At 47.8% G+C, this 23,377-nt stretch overlaps 1 long non-coding RNA gene across 3 annotated transcripts; it reads left to right on the top strand.

Annotated features, from left to right (window-relative positions):
• The first annotated feature begins 14,632 nt into the window (after nucleotides 1-14,632).
• Nucleotides 14,633-23,082, top strand: LOC144133282 (uncharacterized). Of its 3 annotated transcripts, none has more exons than XR_013315024.1 (6): nucleotides 14,633-14,820; nucleotides 15,210-15,408; nucleotides 15,511-15,611; nucleotides 21,642-21,840; nucleotides 21,943-22,043; nucleotides 22,925-23,082. It is a non-coding gene; the product is annotated as an uncharacterized LOC144133282 (long non-coding RNA). The 3 variants fall into 3 exon arrangements; XR_013315026.1 differs by having other exon boundaries at nucleotides 15,099-15,408; XR_013315025.1 differs by having other exon boundaries at nucleotides 14,633-14,915.
• Nucleotides 23,083-23,377: the final 295 nt, after the last annotated feature.

Genomic DNA, 23,377 nt, shown 5'->3' with positions numbered 1-23,377 from the left:
CTATATTGGCCTTGGCTTGCCACCCCTTATCCAACGTTAAAAGTATATGGCGGATGTTGGTGAACATTGTGCCATCTATTATACTGGGTAGAAGATTTATTTTTTGTTGAGTACCATCTCGGCAGTTTATAATTTTCGAACGCGCTAAAACTCGTTTGAGCTCCTGGGCTGGTTCCCGGGTTCGAACCCGACCGCGGCGGCTGCGTTTTTATGGAGGAAAAACGCTAAGGCGCCCGTGCGCTGTGCGATGCCAGTGCACGTTAAAGATCCCCAGGTGGTCGAAATTATTCCGGAGCCCACCACTACGGCACCTCTCTCTTCCTTTCTTCTTTCACTCCCTCCTTTACCCTTCCCTTACGGCGCGGTTCAGGTGTCCAACGATATATGAGACAGATACTGCGCCATTTCCTTTCCCTCTAAAACCAATTAATATTATTATTATTATTATTATTATTATTATTATTATTATTATTATTATTATTATTATTATTATTATTATTATTATTATTATTATTATTATTATTATTATTATTATTATTATTATTATTATCCTGGGCTGGGCTTGTGCGAGTTCAATAATAATAATAATTGATTTTTGGTGGAAAGGAAATGGCGCAGTATCTGTCTCATATATCGTTGGACACCTGAACCGCGCCGTAAAGGAAGGGGAAAGGAGGGAGTTAAAGAAGAAAGGAAGAGAGAGGTGCCGTAGTGGAGAGCTCCGGAATAATTTCGACCACCTGGGGACGTGCACTCCGAGTTCAAAAATTTGAAGCCTATTCATCTTTTTCTTATCAAATACTTTCGCAGTATATGTGTGAAGTTGGATAAACAACGAATATTTTCCGACTGCGCAGTCGGAGAGAGAGGATAGTTATGAGAAAAAAAAAACTCAATGAAACCGAAGCTGTCGGCAGATCGCGCCGGTCAGAGGTAAAGCCCCTCCATGACGTTTTTTTCCGACCAGTTTAAGTACCGCCAACTTCCCCTCCCCCACGGCTCTTCCTTCTCACACAGCCTTCCGACTTCCGGTCTAGAACGGAAGCGCTGCCATTTTGTTTTTCGGTTCTCGGTGCGATGTTGTGCTTGGAGGCTGTGGCTGCGTTGCATCGCTGCTGTTTTCATCCATCGTCGTACTGCTGTTTTGGTGCTATTTTTTTAAACAGTGTCGCAAAAAGAGGCACATCGCGCTAGTGGTTTGTGTCCGCATACGATGATTACACTGTGGGAAGAGCGTCGAAATTTCTGAGCGTTCAAGCCACGAAGTTGACCGACGCCGAGGGTCAGGGATCGGAGCCGCTGCTTGTTGATGCCGTGGGACGCTTTCGCACCTCGCAAACACCGGTGCTCTCGAATTATGTGCTTGCATCACAGATTTATATTCACTAGATCAACGCCAAGCGCAGAAAAAGTCGATTAGTCTTCTAGAAGCGGGGCAGCGTAGCAGCGTATCAGCGTGATGACACAAGATCGAACGTTGAAGTACGAACCGCCATTTGTTTTGCCTCCGCGCGAGCAGATACAAAATGGACGCCAACTTCCGGCAAAAAAACGGAAACCGGAACCGGAAAAGCCTTATGCGGATACGGAAAAAAGGCGGCGGCACACTTCAAAGCTTGGCGGTACTTAAAAAAGCGGTAGCGTCATGGAGGGGCTTTAGTCAGAGGGAGCTCTCGTACAGGAGAAACTAAAGGAGGAGTATATGTCGACGCCGTCGAGACGCGGCGACGTCTGCCGCGGGCTCCGTCGCTCATCAATTGAGTTCTATGGTGCTTCGCAACAATTTCCAAACGTGTTCGGAAGCATTCCAAGCGCATTCGCTCGCTGTATGGTAATGATGCTGCTGCCATCGACTTTTGTTCTGTCCGTTCGCTGCAACTATAACCACTAAAATTCCTTTTAGAGTGTCTCATAAATTTAGTAATTAACGAATGCGCGTTGGCAGGAACCAGTTTTAATGATTCGAGTAACTATGTATGGCTTAGCAAAGCCGCTAATAAAAAAATATACCTCTTTAGAAGTGCACCGACAGAGCTCACGCTGTCGCCTTTGTCCGATTTCTGGGCATAATAACCCGCCTATTTTTATGGAATTTATGTATTTCAAAGCGTTTTTGCACGCTCTGCATGCGCGAGTATCTCAAAACCAGCAAAAAAGGGCTTTATTATAAAAAAATCAAAAAATCATTTCATAATATTTTCAATTAAAAAAGCGCTTTTTTGCTTCACACTAGAGAATTCACTGCCACACCGAGCAGTGGGTGTCTGCTTAATGGAGATCCTAAACCAAACGTAATAACTTAGTGCAAGTGCATTCCCTAAGCCACTTTGCGCGCAATAATGGTAACGTTCAGAAACGAAGCAGTGGCCTCGTAATTTACAATTATAAGTTGCGCACGCGGGAAATATTAGGCCGCCGCTTCATAAACGCACGCGATCACGCGGTAAGAGATTCCTACACTTCCGTACGTCGTTCCCTGTGATCGTGCCTTGCCCTGTGTTTTTCGATTTGCTTTTTCCTTCCTTTTCTGCAGATCGTAATGTCTCGAAATGTTGTTTTTTTTGTGTATTTTATTGTTCTGTTGCTTAATTTGCATTGAGGGCTATAGTTCTTGCTGACGTCTTTACTTATTTTTGGCGAAAATTGATTTTTTTTTTTTGCTTTTAAACATTACCTTTATTGATGAAAAGCATCGGAAATAGTTTCGAGCCACAGTTCAACACGGTTCTGTTTGTTTTAGCTTTCTGCGTCAAATTTCCACACCAACAAAAAGTTGGAGGATTCTTCGGTGACCAGCGAATAAATCTACTGACAAATGGAGTAAGACGAATGTTAACCTAGCTTGTTTGCCGCATGTCCCGTATTCGAATTTGCTTGCATAATATTTTATTTGTTGTTTTATGATGCTTCTCCTCGGGCTTTGCAAGAATACTTTGACGCGTCCGCGTTTTCCACACCCTTGCCTTCAAAACTGCTCATGACTCATTCTCCGAGAATTCCAAACCTCTTTCACATGTTCCCGTCCCCTCTCTCTTTTGAAGTCCCGTATCTCCCCAACTCATCTCTCGGACATGCCCTTTTCAAGGCAGCGTGCTAACCCCTACTCCGCGAAGCGCTTTTGAAGCGAAAAGCTTCACTACGCTAGTCAAAACCGCGCTTCGCGCGAGCCGGCGTATGTCGGAGCACGAGTGACGTCACGCACGGCGAGGTGGCCGCCGCCGACTCCGTCGCCTGGATCCATCCGTTTGTTTCTCTCTCTCTCTCGCTCCCTAGTCACTACTGCGCATGCGCCACTAGTAGCACCGAACCACAGGTGTACCGCCGCTGCGCAGCGCCGCGCCTATCCTCGGAATCCTACTTTCAATTATCAGTTTTCTCTTTCTTCTTTTATTATTATTCCCTCCCTCCTTTATCCCTTCCTTTACGGCGCGGTTCCGGCGTCCACTCAGATATGCGAGAAGGTTACTGTGCCATTTCCTTTCCTCAAAAACCAAACAAAACAAGTGAGCCGACGACATTCTTATAGTTCATTGGCGTTGACAACTTTAATAATTGGTTTTTGGGGAAAGGAAATGGCGCAGTATCTGTCTCATATATCGTTGGACACCTGAACCGCGCCGTAAGGGGAGGGATAAGAGAGGGAGTTAGGGGGTGAAAGAAGAAAGGAAGAATTAGGTGCCGTAGTGGAGGGCTCCGGAATAATTTCGACCACCTGGGGATCTTTAACGTGCACTGACATCGCACAGCACACGGGCGCCTTAGCGTATTCCTCCGTAAAAACGCAGCCGCCGCGGTCGGGTTCGAACCCGGGAACTCCGCTGACAACTTTGCAAAAGACGTTCATTTTCACGAAAGGAAAGGCGCACAACCGGCTCCGTGGGTCAGTGGAGACCTCAATCTCGCTTTCATGTACATGGCGTTGGTGTCAAAAGCCTGCTTTGATTGCGTTCCGCACGCTCTATAAGGAGCGCGCCCTCCCTGCCACCCTGGGTGGTGGTACGCAGTGAATGGTTGGTCGCGAGAGATTGATCACCAAATGAACGCTGCGGCCTAGCTATTGCTGCAGTGCCGCATGTCAGCCACAACGCTGTCAGCGCTAATGCATTCAGGCCACATCTCTCTCTCTCTCACCACATGTATCAAAGCACGAATGAGGAGTCCGCATATACAGGGAGACAGTTATGCGCCCATCCTTTGCTCAAATCCATCGCCGTCTAGAACATTGTCAACGCCAGCGACAATGAACACAGTGAACGGCGATATCTTTCGCTTTGTATATCCTGGATTAGCTGAGCTAATCCACATAACTTTTTTTTCTTTTTATGAGGTGTAACAAAAGTTCTCCTTATCGCGGAATGAAGTGCGCGCTGAGTAGCGTTGGATTCTTGTACGCGTCTGTCTAACAGTTGAAACCAGTCATGTACAACGGAACGCACAAGACGTCAATATCGACTGCATTAGGAGCCGGTGGACTCAACGCACGCTACAATAGCTATTCGTATCTAGCGCTGGAATTAGTGAAGGCTTGCCTGTTATGATTAGGTTATGCATTTATTGCAGCTTTGTAAAGGCCGCTGTTGCTTTCATTATTGGCAGTGCACTTAAATCATTGCATGAAATATTTATCAGAATTCAGTTAAGCCGCAAACCAGCATTCCGGGTGTTAAGCGATTAGTGTGGTGGCAGCCACGTAAATTGAACGTATTGCGGGTGCCTGGAGATTGAAAATTGGTTTTTGAGGAAAGTAAATGGCGCAGTAACTGTCTCACCCATCTCGGTGTACACCCTAATCGCGCCGCAAGGGAAGGGATAAAGGAGGGAGTGAAAGAAGACAGGAAAGTGGTGGTAGATCGTAGCGATGGTATTAATAATAATAATAATAATAATAATAATAATAATAATTGATTTTTTGGGGAAAGGAATTGGCGCAGTATCTGTCTCATATATCGTTGCACACCTGAACCGCGCCGTAAGGGAAGGGATAAAGGAGGGAGTGAAAGAAGAAAGGAAGAAGAGGTGCCGTAGTGGAGGGCTCCGGAATAATTTCGACCACTTGGGGATCTTTAACCTGCGCTTACATCGCACAGCACACGGGCGCCTTAGCGTTTTTCCTCCATAAAAACGCAGCCGCCGCGGTCGGGTTCGAACCCGGGAACTCCGGATCAGTAGTCGAGCGCCCTGACCACTGAGCCACCGCGGCGGGTTCCGTCATGTATGTCATAACGAGCCCCTCCTTTCCCTTCCCTTGTCCGTTTAGTAAAAGTTGTTAAATGAATAAACCCGCTCCTTATTGGGAGGAGTGCTACTCGCGCGACGGGGTTCCCGAAAAGCGGAGGTGCGGGTGTCTTCCCTAATAACGCTAAGCTATGATGCACCGGCCTGGCATCAATAGACAGAGAGTCTGGGAAATCCATTCAAAAATTAATGTGGATTAGCCCAGCTAATCCCGGATATACAAAGCGAAAGCGATATTGAGGTCTCCACTGACCCACGGAGCCGGTTGTGCGCCTTTCTTTTAGTGAAAATGAGTTGTCAACGTCCATGAACGCTATGAACGCCGTCGGATCACTTGTTTTGTTTGGTTATCGAGAAATGGAAATTGCACACTAACCGTCTCACATATCTCGGTGGACAACCGAACCGCGTCGTAAATGAAGAGATAAAGGAGGGAGGGAAAGAAGAAAGAGAACACTGAAAATTGAAAGTTGGATTTTGAAGAAAAGCGCGGCGCTTCGCAGCGCCGGAACACCTGTGGCTCGGTGCTACTAGTGGCGCATGCGCATTAGTGACTAGGGAGCGAGAGAGAGCGAAACAAATGGATGGAACCAGGCGACGGAGTCGGCGGCGGCCACCTGCGCCGTGCGTGACGTCACTCCTGCTACAACATACGCCGGCTTCGCGAAGCGCGTTGTTAACTAGCGTTGTGAAGCTTTTCGTTTAAAAAAATAGCTGCGGCTTAACTACTGCTGATAGGATAGGATAACTTTATTGAGCTCTAGCGTAAGTGCTTTTATGCGGTTTAGGTGAGCCCATCTCCGCAACGGTCGGTTGCCCCTATTCCAGCGCTCCGCTGGATGCTGCCGTCAGCTGAGCTCGCCGTATCAGACCGATCTGGTCATCGCTGCAGTCGCTGGAGAGCATACCCTCCCATTGCTCCGCACTTGGGTTTGGTATAACGGGAACGACGTCGACTTTTGAAGCGACAGGCTTCACTAGGCTCGTCAACACCGGCCTTCGCGTGAGCCACACTACAGATTTGCCACAGCTGCGCATGCGCGAAACCGAGTGACGTCACGCGGGGCGCAGGTGGCCGCTGCTGCCGCAGCTGTCGTCGCCGCCACCCGCTGCCTCCGTCGTCTGACCTTTCGCCATGGAAGGAGAAGAAGACCCAGAAGTGGTAGCGTGGGAGTTGGCCCAAAGGCAGCGAAGATATGAAAAGTGCAAAGCTAGACAAGCGGCTTAAATGCCAGAATTACGAGAGGCACGCCTTGCTAAACGGCGGCAAAAGGATCAAAAACCAAACAAAACACGTGAGCCGACGGCGTTCATAGAGTTCATTGGCGTTGACAACTTTGCAAACTCCGTCCATTTTCTCGAAATGAAAGGCGTATAACCGGCTCCATGGGTCAGTGGAGACCTCAATCTCGCTTTTCGCATTGTATATCCTGGATTAGTTGGGATAATTCATATTATTTTTTTTACTCACTTTATCCTAGCTGTTTCTCCCGTGCGCAGCTCCACGCTGCGCCGTTCGTGCTCCCCCCCCCCCCTCCCCAAGCCCTCGCCCAAGATATTCTTTCCTCTTCCTTTCAGCTGGAAACTTTTTTGCGACCACAAAAGCTGTGTAAAACAAAAATGGCTCTCCCCCCTACAGCCAGCCCCCCCCTCCTTCCCCTATCACCGTTGTTTCCCATGCCATTCTTCACAGTGCTATGCATCGCCACGACACATTCTTGACTGGACGAGTCTTGCCTTGTCTCGCTCGGCGGCGCCCAAGCGCACGACCAGCGCGACGAAAGAGCATACACACTCGAGCTGGCTCCGTTCGTAGTCTGGGCAAGCGAAAACCCACACCTGACACTATATAAGAGCTCCGACGCGGTTCGCTACCCTGACCTGCAATTTCTTATTTGTAAGTACTACAAACATTTTATCTTGAGATACGTTCGGAAATGAATGTGATTTTGGGAGTAAGTGTGGCTTTGACTACATGCGACTTTACTTTTTCCGGCAGGAATAGGGAACGAGACAAAGCACGAGGACGACTTCTATGTACCTACTCTCATTGCCAAATGTCTGACTTGACGTCGTGCGCAGTGCAGATCTGCCCGAATGGTAAGAACTTTATTTTTCTTTTTTGGTGCAATGAATTCACCAAACATTCACTACTTTGTCGAACAGCAGGTTTGAATTCATGTGACCGGACATCCGATGCATTAAGGAATACGTTTGTCATGTACAGATTATGCAGGATAGGAATCGGAACTGTTTTGTGTTCCACTACAGACCAGTCGGTAAGGATATGTGTACTAACTACTTCCGCGCTGTTCGTCTTCGGCTAACACCCTTGCAGGTTCAATAGAAAATTAGCAATTTATGGTCAGAGCTTTTGCCAAGATCTCAATGAAAAAAAAAGCATTACTCTGGACTGTCATACAGGTGTTTTGTGTTGTTTTCAAGTCAGTTTCGAATCTGTATTACATGCAATGGAAGCGACAAAGATAAACTGCTGGATTTAAAAAAGCAAAAGTGTTCTGAGTTTTTTCCATCCAGCGTATTTATTTTGAACCCCATCCAAAAAACGACCTTTGTTCAAAACTGTTGTTTCGACTATATGTGGAGGAGGTGCTACAACCTGTGCATCTTTACCCGAACAAAAAATGCGCTCTCAATTTAGAGATATGTAGTTATGATATTAAAACAAAATAATACATTACTTTCCTTTCAATATCACATTACTATGTTTTTTTCACATTGAATATCTTACTGGAGGTGCGAAACGGCGCATTAAACTAAAAATCCCCAAATTGGTACAAGGCAAATTAAATTTCACTTTGTGCAAGAAATGTGGTGCTAGTTCTTACAAATTATCCTGTCAAATGTGTGTCGATTGCTTTCACGCCGACTGTGCCTCACAAAATTCAGTGTTATTTAATCATTTCTGTTTTTGTCCTGTGACGGCCATATTTAGGTTCATCATGACATCATGCCTATCTTTGCAGGCTCGACGCATTGTGAGGTAATCGCGCAAGAGCTGGACGAGGAATTTGAGTACAGTGGAAGAGTACTCTTGCAAGAGGAGTGCACCGATTACTTCAGATATGACTGATCAGTTCACAGGAGGACAGCTCCGTTAAGCAGTTTATGGATGTCTTAGCCGTGCTACAGCAGCTTGCCCAGCTGTGTTGTCCAGCCTGAATCATCGGCACGCAGCAAACCTGGAAATAAATGATTTTACCACAGCCTCTGCCACCATGCTCCTGGGTCCTCCTTTTCCTTAATTCCCAGGATGACTGGTAGCAGCGCAAGCCATTGTGCGTGCGCTAGAAGCGTGATCCTTGTAACTCGATGCAATAAACCGGTGTTTTTCCTGGATTATTAGGCACCATCATTTATGAATATTTGTTAGTTTGGTAAATCCACAGTTCCAGTCATTGGGCAGTGGGTACGTTATGTTGCATGTGCCAATTTTCGAAAGCAGGATACCAGTGTTTGAAAGCTGGATATTAATGTTTGAAAGCTGGATACCAATGTTCGATAGCTGGATGCCAGTGTTCGAAAGCCGGAAAGCCAATCCGAGGCCTTTACGAACGCCAGACCTGCGTTGGCCCCTCGATCGGCCGAACGTTGGCCCAAAACTGGCCTGAAAGTGGGGCCAATGTGTCAAAGTGGTAGCGTTTTCCTAAAATTCCAATGTAGGACCGCCGTTCATGTCATTTTTTGCCACTGATCACCCAGTGTTCGCCCAATGCTGTTCTGCCTGGGTAGGCAACAGAGTTGAGTACTCGCATTGGGCTTTGCGTTCGAATGCAGCCGTCACCTATTTGAAGAGCAGTGTGACAGCGGTCTTTTGCGCCCTTACGGAAGCGCTTGCTGGCTTCCAGAATGATTTCAGTTGCTTAATTGTCACTCGCTCTCTATATTGGAAATTGGAAAGTCTTTATGCATGGACGAACTCTGCGTGCTCCCTGCAACGTTCTTCCGGCCTCGATTCCAGCTGTAGCACATGCCAGCAGTTAAATGCTAATTTAAAGCGCGGTCGGCTACTGAGCCAGAATACCCAGGTTCGAACCCTACCGCGGCAGCCGCGCTTCGATGGAGGCGAAACGCAAAAGGGGCCCGTGTGCTTCGCGTTGTCAGTGCACGTTAAAGATCCCCTGGTGGTAGAAATTATTCCGGAGCCCTCCAGTACGTACAGTACACCTTTCTTCCCTCTTTCACTCCCACCTCTCTCCTTCCCCTTACGACGGAGTTGAGGTATCCACCCCGTAGTGAGACAGTTACTGCGCCACTACCTTTCCTCGAAAACAACTAATTCATTTAAATACCCACTTCTACGCCGCCATGTCTTTTACAACAATCTATCGCTTCCAATGCTGCACTGTTCTGGATAGGATAGGGAAGGACAGGATAGGAAAACTTTTAATGTCCAACAGAAAGTGGGTAGCCAGAGTGCCACCCGCCTAGAGGACGGCCGAAAGGTCTTGACTCTCGGAGGGCGGCTTCGGCCAGTCGGACGAGTTGTAGCTGAATCGCCGGGTTGGAGCTCAGTAGTAAGGCCTCCCATATGGCGCAGTAGTTTGTGAGCACAAACGCACAAACGAACAAACCGATGAAAACAGTAAAATTTGCGGAGTGCACATGGGATGCGTGCACTCTCCTCGACGCCGGCGTCCGTCTTCTCACCGTTCTAGAAATTGCGTACGTCTGTCTATGCAATTTTTAACACGATAGCATTAAGGAGCTCATGTCGTAGAAAAGCCGGTGTCGTCGGCGTCTTTGGCCGTGAGCGAAAAATTGCTCATCTCGGTGGGCAGACGAACCACGCCGTAAGGGAAGGAATTTTCCTTCCCTTACGGCGCGGTACGGGTGTCCAGTGAAAATTGTGAGACAGACATCATTTCCTTTGCTTAAAACCAATTTTAATTTCAATTTCCTTCTCTAACGGCGCGGTTCGTGTGTCCACCAATTTTCATTTCATTTTCCTTCCTTTACGGTGCTGTTCGGGTCCACCAAGATATGTTTCCTTTCCTTAAACGGTCCGGGCAAGGGGTCGCACCCAAGAACGATGGCAACACTGGTTTAATTTCGCAGTGCAGCGTTGGGTCGTTCTGATCGTGTTAAGCTGTTGAGCGTGCTTCGGGTGAGGTGAGCTGTGCTGGACTGCATCGCAAACTCTGCGCAGTGTTTATGGGACTCCAATCCGAAGTACCTCGTGGGTAACTTAACCGTTACCAAATACGCATCGTAACCCCGGTCGTAATTGTCGACCTGCTGAGCCAAAAGAAGCACCCGATCGTCGAAGCAAGAAAAGGATATAGATATGGCGTCTCGGAGAGTTCGTTTAGGTGGGCCGGTGATAACGCGGACCAGTCTGCCAAGTTCGACCAGCTCCTCAGTGAGCAAGAACTGAGGGACGTCACGTTTGTGTGCGAGGGGGGCCACAAGCTGAAAGCCCACATGTTGGTCCTCTCCGCTTGCAGCTCCTGTGTTTCAAGATCTTTTCGTTGGACATCCCTGTCCGACCCCATCGTGATCTTGGCGGGCGGGCATCACGCGGACTTCGCTGAACTTACTGGCGTCATATACCGTAGAGAGAGGCGACCGTGCTGCTTGATCGACTGCAATCGTTCTTGAGCATCGTGAAGACGTTCAAGCTGAAGATCGTGATCGAAGTCAGCAGCGAAGAAATGGGCGGCGTGGCTCCGAGAGCGCGGCGAAAGCAGCAGGCCCATTTGCACGCCACTGGCTGCGTCCTGGTCATTTAACGAACCGGAACGCGGTCGTGCTCTCGTGAGCCAGCCACAGGGCTCAAAGCCATCGTCGTCTGGAACATTGCCAGCGCCGATATCTTTCGCCTTGTATATCCTGGATTAGCTGAGCTAATCCAAATAACTTTTTTCTTTTTTTTGGGGCTGTAATAAAAGTTCTTCTTATCGCGGAATGGAGTGCGCGCTGAGTTCGCGTTGGATTCTTGTACGCGTCTGTCTAACAGTTCAAACCAGTCATATACAACGAGACGAAGAGAAGCAAATTTTGACTGCATTCGGAGCCGATGGACTCAACGCACGCTACAAAAGCTATTCGTATTTAGCGCTCAAATTAGTGAAGGCTTGCCTGTCATAATTAGGTTATGCATTTATTGCAGCTTTGTAAAGGCCACTGTTGCTTTCATTACTGGCAGTGCACTTAAAGGATTGCATGAAATCGTTATTAGAATTCAGTTAAGCCGCAAACCAGCATTCCGGCTGTTATGCGATTAGTGTGGTGGCAGCCACGTGAATGGACCGTATTGCGGGAGCCTGGAGATTGAAATTGGTTTTTGAGGAAAGGAAATGGCGCAGTAACGGTCTCACCCATCTCGGTGCACACCCGAATAGCGCCGCAAGGGAAGGGATAAAGGAGGGAGTGAAAAAAGCCAGGAAAGTGGTGGTATCGTAGCGATGGTGCCGTAGCGGAGCTGCGGGTGCCTTCCCTAATAACGCTAAGCTATTATGCACCGGCCTGACATCAGTAGACAGAGCGTCTGGGAAATCCATTAAAATATTAATGTGGAGTAGCACAACGAATCCCGGATATATATATATATATATATATATATATATATATATATATATATATATATATATATATATATATATATATATATATATATATATATATATATATATATATATATATTTATATATATATATATATATATATATATATATATATATATATATATATATATATATATATAAAGCGATAGCGAAATTGAAGTCTCTACTGACCCACGGAGCCGGTTGTGCGCCTTTCTTTTAGTGAAAATGAGTTGTCAACGTCAATGAACGCTATGAACGCCGTAGGATCACTTGTTTTGTTTGGTTATCGAGAAAAGGAAATTGCACACTAACCGTCTCACATATCTCGGTGGACACCTGAACCGCGTCGTAAATGAAGAGATAAAGGCGGAAGGGAAAGAGGAAAGAGAAAACTGAAAATTGAAAGTTGGATTTTGAAGAAAAGCGTGGCGCTTTGCAGCGCCGGAACACCTGTGGCTCGGTGCTACTAGTGGCGCATGCGCAGTTGTGACTAGGGAGCGAGAGACAGCGAGAGAAAGAAACGGATGGAACCAGGCGACGGAGTCGGCGGCGGCCACCTGCGCCGTGCGTGACGTCACTCGTGCTCCGACATACGCCGGCTTCGCGAAGCGCGTTGTTAACTAGCGTTGTGAAGCTTTTCGTTTAAAAAAATAGCTGCGCCTTAACTACTGCTGATTGGATAGGATATGATAACTTTATTGAGCTCTAGCGTAAGTGCTTTTATGCGGTATAGGTGAGCCAATCTCCGCAACGGTCGGCTGCCCCTATTCCAGCGCTCCGCTGGATGCTGCCGTCAGCTGAGCTCGCCGTATCAGACCGATGTGGTCATCACGGCAGTCGCTGGAGAGCATACCCTCCCATTGCTCCGCACTTGGGTTTGGTATAACGGGAACGACGTCGACTTTTGAAGCGAAAAGCTTCACTATGGGCTCCGTGCGCTGCAGTTTGGCGCGCGCGAGTGGCGCCACCTGGTTAACAGCGGTGGCGAAAGGCGGACGCAGCCAACGCTGCTCTCTGGTTCAGTTTGCAGTGAGCGAGGCGAGCGGTGAGGTGTTTCGTCCGAAGGAGAAAACAAACTTGGATAATTATGGGTGTTCTACCTACTGCTGTGTTTACTCAATGTCATAACAGCTATAAAAACACTGCAGTCAAAGTACCGAACATATTTAAACGCTTTTCTTGGACATCGTGCATGCTCGCTCATGCTCAGAGGGTATGCTAGAAATGAGTGCACTGTGGAATTAAATTCATGAGAGTGAACTGGGAAAGGGTTTACACTGACTGGGGTGTTTCGAACGTGACATCATTGGTAGGAGCTGCTTTATGTCTTTATGTAGAGCGAAGGAATGCGTTCAGTCAATCACAGGAAATGGTCCACGGTGAAGTTTTTGGAGCTAGCATCTGAATTTTAAGTCTTCGTTTGTTATGCTCATCTGTGGTTCAGCGTGTCAATTTTGTTTCTAGTTTTTTTTCGTGCGTGTGTGTATGCAGTGGGAGCGACGTCGTACTTCTGAGAGTGCTTATGTCGTTTTTCACATTGTTTCACCTAAGCTTTTGTGTATTTATTTGCATCATTTTATTTCCTTCAGTGGTTTAAAATTTTGTATCTTTATTTATTGCATTTATGACATCTCAAATCCTGTCCTAGACGAATAAAAAGAAATATAGAGAGTGGTTCAAATTTCTCTCTATATATATTTCTTGGATTTCACATTACTAAAACCTTAATTTCAGGAATTAATCTTTTGATTTTAACTGGGTTTATCGTCCCAATGCAACGAAGACTATAAGGGGCGCCATAGTAGGAGGTTCCAGATAATTGCAACCACTTGGAGTTCTTTAACGTGCACTGACATCGCGCAGTACGCGGGCCTCGAGAATTTTGTCTTCACCGAAATGCGACCGCCGCAACCAGGATCGAACACGAGTCATTTGGGCCAGCAGCTGAGCATCATAACCACTGAGCCACCGCGGCGGCCTTTCTATAGTTAAGTACTTACCAAAAGAGAAATACGACCAAAATAATTCATGTAATTGGTGTTTTCATGAAATTCCTGAAATGGAAGTCCTGTGGAAGATACTTAGCAAGAAACCCATCGTCTTTCTGTATGCTTAGAGCTATGCTTCTCTGAGAGGAATACACAAAGTAAAGAAGTGTCGATCCTGCAGGATGTAGAGCACTATCATCTGATATATATGTGTAGTAAGTTTGCGTTTTTCGCATTTCTAGCCGAGCATTCACATAGTCGATGTCACAGTGGATGTAAATTACATAGCTGATTTCATTATTTGGATCAGAGCCTTGTTTCTCAAACTGTAAAGGTACTTAATTAATCTCAATAAGCTCAACTGCGCTGCCAGATATTGCAGTGCCGCCGGGACTGCAACACAATCATGGTTGCTCGGAATCGGTGATCAGCCCAACCTGAAAGCAATTGAAACGAAATGCAGCAGTGGTGGCGTCAAGGCTTTCAAAGCGTTGAAATCCGCAGAGAAGAAGGCGTTGACTTAGAATGGCATCGCGGTCAGTGCGCATCTGCTATGCGGCGCAGGGCCCCCACGGCCAGTCTCGAGGGGGGCGCGCGTGCTCTCCATTCGAGAGATCGGCCGTGACTGAGCGTCCGGTTAACGCGGCGAGTGCCACGAGGCGGCGCTGGCGATGTGGTCGCTGCTGGCGCCACCATACCAGCGCACGGAGCCCATAGGCTCGTCAACACCGGGCTTCGCGTGAGCCACACTACAGATTTGCCACAGCTGCGCAACCGCGGAACCGAGTGACGTCACGCGGGGCGCAGGTGGCCGCTGCTGCCGCAGCCGTCGTCGCCGCCGCGCGCTGCCTCCGTCTCTGACCTTTCGCCATGGAAGGAGGAGAAGAAGACCCAGAAGTGGTAGCGTGGGAGTTGGCTCAAAAGCAGCGAAGATATGAAAAGTGCAAGGCTAGACAAGCGGCTGAAACGCCAGAATCACGAGAGGCACGCTTTGCTAAACGGCGGCAAAAGGATCAAAAACCAAACACGTGAGCCGACGGCGTTCATAGAGTTCATTGCCGTTGACAACTTTCCAAACTCCGTTCATTTTGTCGAAATGAAAGGCGCATAACCGGCTCCAAGGGTCAGTGGAGACCTCAATCTCGCTTTTCGCTTTGTATATCCTGGATTAGCTGGGATAATCCATATTATTTTTTTTACTTTATCTTAGCTGTTTCTCCCGTGTGCAGCTACACGCTGCGCCGTTCGTGCTCCCCCCCCCCCTCCCCAAGCCCTCGCCCAAGATCTTCTTTCCTCTTCCTTTCAGCTGGAAACTTTTTTGCGACCACAAAAGCTGTGTAAAAAAATGGCTCTCCCCACTGCAGCCACCACCCCCTCCTTCCCCTGTTACCGTCGTCTCCCCTGTCATTCTTCACAGTGCATCGCCACGACAAATTCTTGACTGGACGAGTCTTGCGTTGTCTCGCTCGGCGGCGCCCAACCGCACGACCAGCGCGACGAAAGAGCATACACACTCGAGCTGGCTCCGTTCGTAGTCTGGGCAAGCGAAAACCCACACCTGACACTATATGAGAGCTCCGACGTGGTTCGCTACCCTGACCTGCAATATCTTATTTGTAAGTACTGCAAACATTTTATCTTGAGATACGTTCGGAAATGAATGTGATTTTGGGAGTAAGTGTTGCTTTGACTACATGCGACTTTACTTTTTCCGGCAGGAACAGAGAACGAGACAAAGCACGAGGACGACTTCTATGTACCTACTCTCATTGCCAAATGTCTTACTTGACGTCGTGCGCAGTGCAGATCTGCCCGAATGGTAAGAAATTTACTTTTCGTCTTTGGTGCAATGAATTCACCGAACATTCACTACTTTGTCGAACAACAGGTTTGAATTCATGTGACCGGACATCCGATGTATTAAGGAATACGTTTGTCATGTACAGTTATGCAGGATAGGAATCGGAACTGTTTTGTGTTCCACTACAGACCAGTCGGTAAGGATATGTGTACTAACTACTTCCGCGCTGTTACTCTTCCGCTAACACCCTTGCAGGTTCAATAGAAAACTAGCAATTTATGGTTAGAGCTTTTGCCAAGATCTCAATGAAAAAAAAAGCATTACTCTGGACTGTCATACAGGTGTTTTGTGTTGTTTTCAAGTCAGTTTCGAATCTGTATTACATGCAATGGAAGCGACAAAGATAAACTGCTGGATTTAAAAAAGCAAAAGTGTTCTGAGTTTTTTCCATCCAGCGTATTTATTTTGAACCCCATCCAAAAAAACGAGCTTTGTTCAAAACTGTTGTTTCGACTCAATGTGGTACAACCTGTGCATCGTTACCCGAATAAAAACGGCGCGGTTCAGGTGTCCAAAGATATATGCGACAGATACTACGCCATTTCCTTTCCCCCAAAACCAGTTATTATTATTCTCTTACGGTGCGGTTCGGGTGTCCACCAATTTTCATTTCAATTTCCTTCCTTAATGGTGCAGTTCGGGTCCACCAAGATATGTTTCCTTTCCTTAAACGGTCTGGGCGGGGGGTGGCACCCAAGAACGATGGCAACACTGGTTTAATTTCGCAGTGCAGCGTTGGGTCGTTCTGATCGTGTTGAGCTGTTGAGCGTGCTTCGGTTGAGGTGAGCTGTGCTGGACTGCATCGCAAACTCTGCGCAGTGTTTATGAGACTCCAATCCGAAGTACCTCGTGGGTAACTTAACCGTTACCCAATACGCATCGTAACCCCGGGCGTAATTGTCGACCTGCTGAGCCAAGGGAAGCGCCCGATCGTCGAAGCGAGAAAAGGATATAGATATGGCGTCTCGGAGAGTTCGCTTTAGGTGGGCCGGTGATAACGCGGACTTGTCTGCCAAGTTCGACCAGCTCCTCAGTGAGCAAGGACTGAGGGACGTCACGTTTGTGTGCGAGGGGGGCCACAAGCTGAAAGCCCACATGCTGGTCCTCTCCGCTTGCAGCTCCTGTGTTTCAAGATCTTTTCGTTGGACATCCCTGTCCGCACCCCATCGTGATCTTGGCGGGCGGGCATCACGCGGACTTCGCTGAACTTACTGGCGTCATGTACCGTAGAGAGAGGCGACCGTGCTGCTTGATCGACTGCAATCGTTCTTGAGCATCGTGAAGACGTTCAAGCTGAAGATCGTGATCGAAGTCAGCAGCGAAGAAATGGGCGATGTGGCTCCGAGTGCTCGCGGTGAAAGCAGCAGGCCCATTTGCACGCCACTGGCTGCGTCATGGTCATGTAACGAACCGGAACGCGGTCGTGCTCTCGTGAGCCAGCCACAGGGCTCAAAGCCATCGTCGTCTGGAACATTGTCAGCGCCGATATCTTTCGCTTTTATATCCTGGATTAGCTGAGCTAATCCACATAAATTTTTCTTTTTTTGGGGTGTAATAAAGTTCTTCTTATCGCGGAATGGAGTGCGCGCTGAGTTCGCGTTGGATTTTTGTACGCGTCTGTCTAACAGTTGAAATCAGTCATGTACAACGAAATGAAGAGGGACGCAGTATGGACAGCATTTGGAGCCGGTGGACTCAACGCACGCTACAATAGCTATTCGTATTTAGCGCTCAAATTAGTGAAGGCTTGCCTGTCATAATTAGGTTATGCATTTATTGCGCTGTTGCTTTCATTACTGGCAGTGCACTTAAAGCATTGCATGAAATATTTATCAGAATTCAGTTAAACCGCAAACCAGCATTCCTGTTGTTATGCGATTAGTGTGGTGGCAGCCACGTAAATTGAACGTATTGCGGGTGCCTGGAGATTGAAAATTGGTTTTTGAGCAAAGTAAATGGCGCAGTAACTGTCTCACCCATCTCGGTGCACACCCGAATCGCGCCGCAAGGGAAGGGATAAAGGAGGGAGTGAAAAAAGCCAGGAAAGTGGTGGTATCGTAGCGATGATGCCGTAGCGGAGGTGCGGGTGCCTTCCCTAATAACGCTAAGCTATGATGCACCGGCCTGACATCAGTAGACAGAGCGTCTGGGAAATCCATTAAAATATTAATGTGGATTAGCCCAACTATAATCCCGGATATATATATATATATATATATATATATATATATATATATATATATATATATATATATATATATATATATATATATATATATATATATACAAAGCGAAAGCGAAATTGAGGTCTCCACTGACCCACGGAGCCGGTTGTGCGCATTTCTTTTAGTGAAAATGAATTGTCAACGTCAATGAACGCTATGAACGCCGTCGGATCACTTGTTTTGTTTGGTTATCGAGAAAAGGAAATTGCACACTAACCGTCTCACATATCTCGGTGGACACCCGCACCGCGTCGTAAATGAAGAGATAAAGGAGGGAGGGAAAGAGGAAAGAGAAAACTGAAAATTGAAAGTTGGATTTTGAAGAAAAGCGCGGCGCTTCGCAGCGCCGGAACACCTGTGGCTCGGTGCTTCTAGTCGCGCATGCGCAGTAGTGACTAGGGAGCGAGAGACAGCGAGAGAAACAAAGGGATGGAACCAGGCGACGGAGTCGGCGGCGGCCACCGGCGCCGTGCGTGACGTCACTCGTGCTCCGACATACGCCGGCTTCGCGAAGCGCGTTGTTAACTAGCGTTGGGAAGCTTTTCGTTTAAAAAAATAGCTGCGGCTTAACTACTGCTGATTGGATAGGATATGATAACTTTATTGAGCTCTAGCGTAAGTGCTTATATGCGGTTTAGGTGAGCCAATCTCCGCAACGGTCGGTTGCCCCTATTCCAGCGCTCCGCTGGATGCTGCCGTCAGCTGAGCTCGCCGTATCAGACCGATGTGGTCATCGCGGCAGTCGCTGGAGAGCATACCCTCCCATTGCTCCGCACTTGGGTTTGGTATAACGGGAACGACGTCGACTTTTGAAGCGACAGGCTTCACTATACTCCGTCTCACAAGATGTTTGCAGCACTACGAAAGGTACAGCTCTCTCGTCCAATCAGGATGGCGCGCACTACATTAGTGTGTTCCTACGCGCATGTGGCTCGATTCACCTGATGTCCAGGTGGCTTCTTTCTACCTCTATTTATAGTAGCACCGAGCCACAGGTGTTCCACCGCGCAGCGCCGCGCCTTTCCTCAAAATCCAACTTTCAATTTTCAGTTTTCTCTCGCTTCTTTCCCTCCTTTATCTCTTCGTTTACGATGCGGTTCGGGTGTCCACCTAGATATTGTCTTTCTTCTTTCCCTCCCTCATTTATCCCTTCCTTTACTGCGCGGTTCGGGTGTCCACCGATATATGTGAGACAACCAGGGTACTGTTCTCATCAGTTCCTCTGTTGTCGCGTCGCAGTAAATTTCAGTAATCGTGTCATGTGCATATAAATTTATTTACTCCAGCGTGCCGAGGCAGCCGAGTGTCGATGGTGGCGAAATGCAAAACAAGCCCATGTGCTGCGCGAGAGGCAACGCACGTTAAACGGGTTCGATTATCTCATCGTCCTCATAACAACTGAATTCAGCACTGCTGGTTGTGTCGTCCTCCAGGTTGACAACAATGGCCGGTCCCTGGTCAACAACATCGTCGATGATGTGGTACAGTTTTCTCATCACATCTTCTTCACTGATAATATGCTGCACGTAATTCTTCCATTTCTCAACAGTCACTTGCGTGATGCATTGCCAAACCAGAGGCTCGACGTCTTGGAGCTTAAACGTCTTGTTTTGGCTGGCCACGAAACCCTTGACGTCGCTCCAGACAAGCTCTATCGGGTTCAGTTGGCAGTGGTACGGTGGCAGGCGCACAACGAGATGGCCAGCAGCTTTAGCAATGCAGTCGACACGGTATTGCTCCCCACCTGTGTTCACATTGCTGACAAGCTGCATGAGCTCGGCCTTCACCATGCCGCTGCTCCACGCGACACCTTTTCCGGACAGCCAAGCCTGTATGTCCTTTTTGAGGCTACTCATCCGCGGCACTTTATCCTGCTTCACAGAATGATATGGCGCGTTGTCCATCACTATAACGCTGCCGGGTGGAAGTAGTGGGAGAAGTTTCCTGGAGAACCAGTTTTCGTAGTGTTCCCCGTTCATTTCCTCGTGGTAATCGCCCGAGTTTTTCTTCGCTCGGAAAACTTCCGCTGCGCCTTCGACAAAACCTTGCTCACTACCGCAATGCGTCACAATAAGCCTGCCACCTTTGCCACTGGGGTTTTGTAGACCAGTCGACAGTCCGGATCGATGCGCTTGGTGTGCAGATTGGATGGTGCAGTCAGTCCACACTCGACTTCGCGTGTGGCCGGCGTTAACCCACGTCTCGTCGGTGAAGAAAATAGGCCTACCCTGGCGTCGCAGCTCCGCTATCAGATATGGCGCAGGTACCGGCGGCGACACTGCACAATGTGCGTCGCTTCGATTAACATCGCATTCCGAGAGCGCTTCTTATATCGGAAGCCAAGTTTCTTCAACATCCTCTGCATTGTCGCTGCGGACACGGTCGGTAGCGTTTCGTCCTCTTCGAAATGCGCAACCACCTTCGCGATAGTTGGAATTTCCCCTCTCTGGAAAAAGGTGTGTACCACCCTTCGCAACACGCTCAGGTCAAAATCGTCCAGCTTCTTCGTCCGCTCGCGGCCTCTTCCGCCAGCACGCTTCTTCGGTGACAACACTCGACCCGCGTTCAACGTCTCCGTTGTCCACTTGTAAAGCGTTCGCTCGCTCACCTGCGTGAGTTTCGCCGTCCTCTTGATGAGCGCATTTGTACTCCAACTGCCCCCGCACTCGACGCGAAGCGCTTCAAGAACATTTAAAGCCACCTGCTTCGCCTGCTTGGGGAAACAGCGCACTGTCGGTGTAGAGCACACAGGAGACACAACAGACTCGTCCGACGCCATGTTGGAAAGTGGCGACGCATCACTACCTCGCAGCAGGCCTCCGCAGAGCTGTGTCCGTACGGGCTTTGTCTGGTAATTTCACCAGTGATTGAAACACTCCCTACCATTTAAATATACCTGTCCAAATCATGTTTTTAGTTGCAATGCTTATTGTTTTGATTAATAGTCATACACTCCTCAAATATTCGAGGGACTATTTTCTGCGTTTCTGCAGCCCTGATTGGACGAGAGAGCTCTACCTTCCGTAGTGCTGCAAACATCTTGTGAGACGAAGTATAGGCTCGTCAACACCGGCCTTCGCGTGAGCCACACTACAGATTTGCCACAGCTGCGCATGCGCGAAACCGAGTGACGTCACGCGGGGCGCAGGTGGCCGCTGCTGCCGCAGCTGTCGTCGCCGCCACCCGCTGCCTCCGTCGTCTGACCTTTCGCAATGGAAGGAGGAGAAGAAGACCCAGAAGTGGTAGCGTTGGAGTTGGCTCAAAAGCAGCGAAGATATGAAAAGTGCAAGGCTAGACAAGCGGCTGAAACGCCAGAATCACGAGAGGCACGCTTTGCTAAACGGCGGCAAAAGGATCAAAAACCAAGCACGTGAGCCGACGGCGTTCATGGAGTTCATTGCCGTTGACAACTTTCCAAACTCCGTTCATTTTCTCGAAGTGAAAGGCGCATAACCGGCTCCAAGGGTCAGTGGAGACCTCAATCTCGCTTTTCGCTTTGTATATCCTGGATTAGCTGGGATAATCCATATTAATTTTTTTACTCACTTTATCCTAGCTGTTTCTCCCGTGCGCAGCTACACGCTGCGCTGTTCGTGCTCCCCCTCCCCCTCCCCAAGCCCTCGCCCAAGATCTTCTTTCCTCTTCCTTTCAGCTGGAACCTTTTTTGCGACCACAAAAGCTGTGTAAAAAAATGGCTCTCTCTCCTACAGCCACCACCCCCTCCTTCCCCTATCACCGTCGTCTCCCCTGTCATTCTTCACAGTGCATCGCCACGACACATTCTTGACTGGACGAGACTTGCCTTGTCTCGCTCGGCGGCGCCCAAGCGCACGACCAGCGCGACGAAAGAGCATACACACTCGAGCTGGCTCCGTTCGTAGTCTGGACAAGCGAAAACCCACACCTGACACTATATGAGAGCTCCGACGTGGTTCGCTACCCTGGCCTGCAATTTCTTATTTGTAAGTACTACAAACATTTTATCTTGAGATACGTTCGGAAATGAATGTGATTTTGGGAGTAAGTGTGGCTTTGACTACATGCGACTTTACTTTTTCCGGCAGGAATAGGGAACGAGACAAAGCACGAGGACGACTTCTATGTACCTACTCTCATTGCCAAATGTCTGACTTGACGTCGTGCGCAGTGCAGATCTGCCCGAATGGTAAGAACTTTATTTTTCGTCTTTGGTGCAATGAATTCACCAAACATTCACTACTTTGTCGAACAGCAGGTTTGAATTCATGGGACCGGACATCCGATGCATTAAGGAATACGTTTGTCATGTACAGCTTATGCAGGATAGGAATCGGAACTGTTTTGTGTTCCACTACAGACCAGTCGGTAAGGATATGTGTACTACTTCTGCGCTCTATGTGGTTAACACACTTGAAAGTGCAATGGAAAATTCGCAATTTAAGGCAAAAGTATCTGCCAAGTTATCTCTCAATGAAAAAAAAAGGCATTACTCTAGACTGTCAGACCGGTGTTTTGTGTGGTTTTCAAGTGAGTTTCGAGTCTGCATTACATGCATTGGAAGCGACTAAGATAAACTGTTGGATTTAAAAAAAGTCAAAGGTGTTCTCAGCTTTTTGTCCAGCGCATTTATTTTTAACCCCATCCAAACAAACAAGCTTTGTTCAAAACTGTTGTTTCGACTCAAAGTTGAGGAGGTGCTACAACCTGTGCATCTTTACCCGAATAAAAAATGCGCTCTCAATTTAGAGATACGTAGTTATGATATTAAAACAAAATAATACATTACTTTCCTTTCAATATCACATTAGTTTTTTTCACATTGAATATATTACTGGAGGTGCGAAACGGCGCATTAAACTAAAGATCCCCAAATTGGTACAAGGAAAATTAAATTTCACTTTGTGCAAGAAATGTGGCGCTAGTTCTTACAAAGTATCCTGTAAAATGTGTGTCGAGTGCTTTCACGCCGACTGTGCCTCGCAAAATTCAGTGTTTTTTAATCATTTCTGTTTTTGTCCTGTGACGGCGATATTTAGGTTCATCATGACATCACGCCTATCTTTGCAGGCTCGACGCATTGTGAGGTAATCGCGCAAAAGCTGGACGAGGAATTTGAGTGCAGTGGAAGAGTACTCTTGCAAGAGGAGTGCACCGATTACTCCAGATATGACTGATCGGATAACAGGAGGACAGCTCTGTTAAGCAGTTTATGGATGTCTTAGCCGTGCTACAGCAGCTGTGTTGTCCAGCCTGAATCATCGGCACGCAGCAAACCTGAAAAGAAATGATTTTCCCACAGCCTCTGCCACCATGCTCCTGGGTCCTCCTTTTCTTTAATTCCCAGGATAACTGGTAGCAGTGCAAGCCATTCTGCGTGCGCTAGAAGCGTGATCCTTGTAACTCGATGCAATAAACCGGTGTTTTTCCTGAATTATTAGGCACCCTCATTTATGAATATTTGTTAGTTTGAATGGTAAATCCACAGTTCCAGTCATTGGGCAGTGGGTACGTTATGTTGCA

The sequence above is a fragment of the Amblyomma americanum genome, chromosome 1, assembly GCF_052857255.1.
Source record: "Amblyomma americanum isolate KBUSLIRL-KWMA chromosome 1, ASM5285725v1, whole genome shotgun sequence".
In the NCBI taxonomy this organism is placed as follows: domain Eukaryota; kingdom Metazoa; phylum Arthropoda; class Arachnida; order Ixodida; family Ixodidae; genus Amblyomma; species Amblyomma americanum.
This window is presented reverse-complemented; position numbering and strand designations above follow the sequence as displayed.